Consider the following 6,000-nt stretch of genomic DNA (forward strand, 5'->3'; position numbering starts at 1 on the left):
GAAGATATGTTTGCATTCTTTTAATTGTGAGACAGAACTGTCATCTCTGTCTTGTCATGGAGCACAGTTTAAACTTTTGAAAAAGAGACAAATGTTTGTTTGCAGTGTTTGAATAAAGTTCATGTCTCTCTACAACTTCCTGTGTTTCTGCGCAAATCTGTGACCCAAGCATGACAATATAAAAATAACTACATAAACATATGGTTTCTAATTCGCGGTTTTTCTTATTTCGCGGGTGGCTCTGGAACGCAACCCCCGCGATGGAGGAGGGATTACTGTACTCCTCACTTTATGACCTATTTGCTTAACGACCACTCGCATTTACAACCAATTTAGTTTCGACCTGCAATTCGGGGAATCCCCTTTCTCATCTTGCGTGTCAGTCAGTGGCAAATGGTGACATGCGCACTGAGCGAACTATAGGCTTGCTATGCGCTTTTTCAGTCAGTTTTATTCCTACAAGCAGTCACTGTGTAACCTCGTTTTTTTTTTTTTACATATTTCTAACCCCAAAATAGTACAGGTGTCGACAAAAAGAAAAAATATGGCATCATCTGGAGAAATTGTGAAGAAACGAAGGAAAGCTATCGACCTTGAAATGAAAATAAAAATCATACAAAACTACACAGCTGGTAAAACGGGATCCTGCCCCAAGTGGAGGAGTTCAAGTATCTCGGGGTCTTGTTCACGAGTGAGGGAAGAATGGAGCTTGAGATCGACCGGCGGATCGGTGTGGTATCCGCAGTGATGCGGGCTCTGCATCGGTCTGTCGTGGTGAAAAAGGAGCTGAGCCGCAAGGCGAAGCTCTCAATTTACCAGTTGATCTATGTTCCTACCCTCACCTATGGTCATGACCTATGGGTAGTGAGTGAAAGAACGAGATCGCGAATACAAGCGGCTGAAATGAGTTTCCTCCGCAGGGTGTCTGGGCTTTCCCTTAAAGATAGGGTGAGAAGCTCAGTCATCCGTGAGGGGCTCAGAATAGAGCCGCTGCTCCTCCGCATCGAGAGGAGTCAGATGAGGTGGCTCGGGCATCTGATCAGGATGCCTCCTGGACGCCTCCCTGGTGAGGTGTTCTGGGCACATCTAACCGGGAGGAGGTCCCGGGGAAGACCCAGGACACGCTGGAAGGACTATGTCTCTCGGCTCGCCTGGGAATGCCTTGGGATTCTCCCGGAAGAGCTAGAAGAAGTGGCCGGGGAGAGGGAAGTCTGGGCATCTCTGCTCAAGCTGCTGCACCTGCGACCCGATCTCAGGTAAGCGGAAGAGGATGGATGGATGGATGGATGGATGAAATAGCATGTGACTTGAAATTGGCACATTCGACAATTTCAACGATTTTAAAGGATAAAGTTAGAGTGAAAGAGGCGGTGAAATCATCGTCAGGATTTAAAGCCATAATAACTAGGCAGCGAAAAGGTCTTATTAATGAGATGGAGAAATTATTGGCGATGTGGTTTGACAACCAGATGCAAAATAATATTCCGATAACCCTTTTAATAATTCAAGCTATGGCACGCAGTATCTTTGAGACTTTGAAGGCACGTGAAGGCGAAAAATCGACAGAATCATTTACAAATGATAATATGTACATATGCATGTCTTTTTATGAATACATTTGAAGTTTGTTGCATAATTTTATAATTTTACAATGATCCTATATTCCCAGCGGAAGCTCCTCGCTTATCGACCAATTCGCTTAACAACGTAGTCATCGGAACGGAACTCGGTCGTAAAGTGAGGAGTACCTGTAGGCTCAAATAACTTTAAGCAGTAATTCAGAAACTTTCACATTGATTTATAATATCACAGGGTGTTCTCTTAGTATCAAGACGTCAGCATTTTCTCATAAGAGAATGCAAGTTAGTCCCTTAAACTGTGCAGAAGCTTAATTCTTTTTCTACATATATGAAAAACAAATCATATAGAAGTGAAAATCATATAGCTCTCTTCAGCATGATTAATACAAAACACAGTCCTTGGTATTTGTGAGTTAAATACTTATAATCATTATAGTTACTGTAATAATGTTTTTTCTTCCTCACATGCATTGAGATTTCAAGGGTGATATCTAAACTAAGACATATTGAAGAACGAGGATATAATGGAGAAAGACTTTTATTTGGACAGGTTGTGAGAGGTTGGGCATCAAACTAAAAGAAGTGGCAGTTCAGGGTGATGTTTGTAGATGGGTGCAGAATTGGCTCAGGCACAGGAAGCAGGGTGGTGATGGTGTGAAGAACTTCATCAGAACTGGACAATGTTAAGAGTGGTGACCAGCAGGGGTCAGTGCTGGGGCCGCTGCTATTTTTTAAAAATTTTATTTATTAATTTTTATTGTAATCATTCCATACAAATAGATCAATTTATAACCAAACAAAATTGAAGACAAATCAAACCCCACCCCTGAGAAGGAGAGCTAAGCCAAAGGAGAATTGCTTAGGCTTTTTAATAAGGCAACAATAAATAAAAGAAAGAAATAAATATATAGGCAAATAAGAGATGGAGAAGGGAATTAAATGCAGTAATAGTTATTTCTCTTATTCTAAAATAATATTGATTAAATTCTGCCAGGTTTTGAAAAAATTTTGTACAGATCCTCTAACTGAGAATTTGATTTTTTCCAATTTCAAATAATATAAAACATCAGTTTCCCACTGACTTATAAGAGGAGAATTAGGATTCTTCCAATTTAACAGAATAAATCTGCGTGCCAAAAGTGTAGTGAATGCAATCACCGTTTGCTTGTCCTTCTCCACGTCAAGTCCATCTGGAAGAACACCGAACACAGCTGTTAATGGGTTAGGAGGGATTGTGACCCCAAGGCTGTCTGAAAGGCACTTAAAAATTTTGGTCCAAAATGATGTTAGTTTGGTGCAGGCCCAGAACATGTGACCCAGTGAGGCAGGAGCTTGGTTGCAGCCCTGGAAACATTTTGGACAGTTTTAAGCGAGACAGATGAGCTCGATATATAATATTTAGTTGAATAATTCTATGCTTTGCGCATATGGAGCTCGAGTGAATTCTCTGCTTTGCTACCTTCCACTCCTTTTCTGATATATTGATTAAGAGATCTTCTTCCCAATGTCGTCTTGGATCTTTGAAAGGTAGGGACTCTAATAGGATTTTATATAATGCGGAAATGGTGTTTAATTCCTCGAAGTTGAGCAGTATTTTTTCCAGCATTGTGGAGGGTACGAGGTGGGGGAAATCGGGCAATTTCTGTTTAACAAAATTTGTAATTTGAAGATAGTGAAAGAAATGTGTAGCTGGGAGGTTGAATTTTGAATGTATGTTCAAAAGATGCAAATATGTTGTCTATATAAAGATCTCTGAGCATTTTAATCCCAAAACTTTTCCAGATATTAAAAACTGGATATGTTTGCGAGGGTTGAAAGAGGTGGTTCTCTTGCAGAGGTGCCACAGATAAAAGATTTTCCATCTTAAAATGCTTTCTAAGTTGGTTCCATATTCTGAGTGAGTAAAGCACAATTGGGTTATTAGTATATTTGCAATAACTCGCATTTATTGGAGCGCAGAGCAGGGAGTATAAAGAAGTACTACAGGATTTTACTTCTATTGCGGACCAAGCCTGTGTATGTTCATTTATTTGTGTCCAGGTTTTTATGGCTTGTATGTTTGCTGCCCAGTAATATTTTTAATATATAGAAATGATTTAGATAGGAATATAAGGAACAAGCTGGAGAAGTTTGCAGATGATACCAAGATAGGTGGATTAGCAGATAATTTGGAATCCATTATATCATTACAGAAGGACTTGGACAGCATACAGGCTTGGGCAGAGTTGTGGCAAATGACATTTAATGTCAGTAAATGTAGAGAAAAGCCAAGAAAAATGACACCTTTTATTGGCTGGCCTGAGTTGCCTCGAAAGCTTGCATATTGTAATCTTTTTAGTTAGCCAATAAAAGGTGTCATTTTGCTTGGCTTTTCTCTACATTCATAATGGCTAACACGGTACAACACCCTAGTACTATGTCAGTAAATGTAAAGTATTACATGTTGGAAGTAAAAATGTGAGGTTTGAACACACAATGGGAGGTCTAAAAATTGCGAGTCCACCTTATGAGATGGACATGGAAATCATGGGGGACTCAACACAATCAACTTCCAGACAATGTTTAGAAGTCATTAAGAAGGCTAACAGAATGTCAGGTTATATAGCACCTTGAAGTGTGGAGTACAAGGCCAAGGAGGTTCTGCTCAAGCTTTAAAACACACCGGTGAGGCCTCATCTGGAGTACTGGGTGCAGTTTTGGTCTGCATATTACAAAATGGGTATCACAGTGCTAGAGAAAGTCCAGAGAAGAGCAACTAGGATGATTCCAGGGCTACAGGGGATGAGTTATCAGGAAAGATGGAGGGAGCTGAACCTTTTCATATGAAGCAAATGGACCAGCACATTTTCAGGCAGTAACCCAAGCTTGTCCTAAATAGTCTGCCATCCAAGACATACTTAGCTTCTATGTGCAGTTTTGGTCTCCAGGCTACAAAATGGACATAGCAGCACTAGAAATGTTCCAGAGAAGATCGACTAGGCCAGTGACAGGGCTACAGGGGATGAGTTGTGAGGAAAGATTAAAAGAGCTGAGCCTTTACAGTTTAAACAAAAGAAGATGAAGAGGAGACCTGATTGAAGTGTTTAAAATTATGAAGGGAATTAGTCCAGTGGATTGAGATGGCGACTTTAAAATGAGTTCATCAAGAACACGGGGATAGAGTTGGAAACTTGTGAAGGGGAAATTTTACACAAACATTAGGAAGTTTTTCTTTACACAGAGAGCCACAGACACTTGGAATAAGCTACCAAATAGTGTGGTAGACAGTAAGACGTTGGGGACTTTCAAAACTCAACTTGATGTTCTTTTCGAAGAATTAAGTGGACAGGACTGGTGAGCTTCGTTGGGCTGAATGGCCTGTTCTTGTCCAGATTGTTCTGATGTTCTAATGTGCTATATGCTGAACACCTCATGTTTTTTAACCAATCAGAGTATGAAATATATGCATTGATTGACACTGTATGTACATTCAGTAGTTTATTACCTCTATCCTTTGTTTCGATGACCATTCTTATCTTACAGACAGACCTCAGTATGTGCGTCTCGAGAACTGCAGGTCTGACATTGTGGTCAGCAACACAGGAGCACCGCAGGGGATTGTGCTTTCTCTGGTCCTGTTCAGCCTATATACATCGGACTTCCAATACAACTCGGAGTCCTGCCATGTTCAAACGTTTGCTGATGACACTGCTATCGTAGGCTGCATCAGGTGTGAGTAGGAGGAGGAGTATAGGAACCTAATCAAGGACTTTGTTAAATGGTGCGACTCAAACCACCTACAACTGAACACCAGCAAAACCAAGGAGCTGGTGGTGGATTTTAGGAGGCCCAGGCCCCTCCTGGACCCCGTGATCATCAGAGGTGACTGTGTGCAGAGGGTACAGACCTATAAATACCTGGGAGTGCAGCTGGATAATAAATTGGACTGGACTGCCAATACTGATGCTCTGTGCAAGAGAGGACAGAGCCGACTATACTTTCTTAGAAGGCTGGCGTCCTTCAACGTCTGCAATAAGATGCTGCAGATATTCTATCAGACGGTTGTGGCGAGCGCCCTCTTCTACGCGGTGGTGTGCTGGGGAGGTAGCATAAAGAAGAGGGACGCCTCACGCCTGGACAAACTGGTGAGGAAGGCAGGCTCTACTGTAGGCATGGAGCTGGACAATTTGACATCTGTGGTGGAGCGACGGGCGCTGAGCAGGCTCCTGTCAATAATGGAGAATCCATGGCATCCACTAAACAGTGTCATCTCCAGACAGAGGAGCAGCTTTAGCGATAGACTGCTGTCACTGTCCTGCTCCACTGACAGACTGAGGAGATCGTTGCTCCTTCACACTATGCGAGTCTTCAATTCCACCCGGGGGGGTATTTGTTAAATTTATACAAAGTTATTGTCTGTTATACCTGCCTCACACTCTCC

This window comes from Erpetoichthys calabaricus, chromosome 8, assembly GCF_900747795.2.
Source record: "Erpetoichthys calabaricus chromosome 8, fErpCal1.3, whole genome shotgun sequence".
Lineage (NCBI taxonomy): Eukaryota > Metazoa > Chordata > Cladistia > Polypteriformes > Polypteridae > Erpetoichthys > Erpetoichthys calabaricus.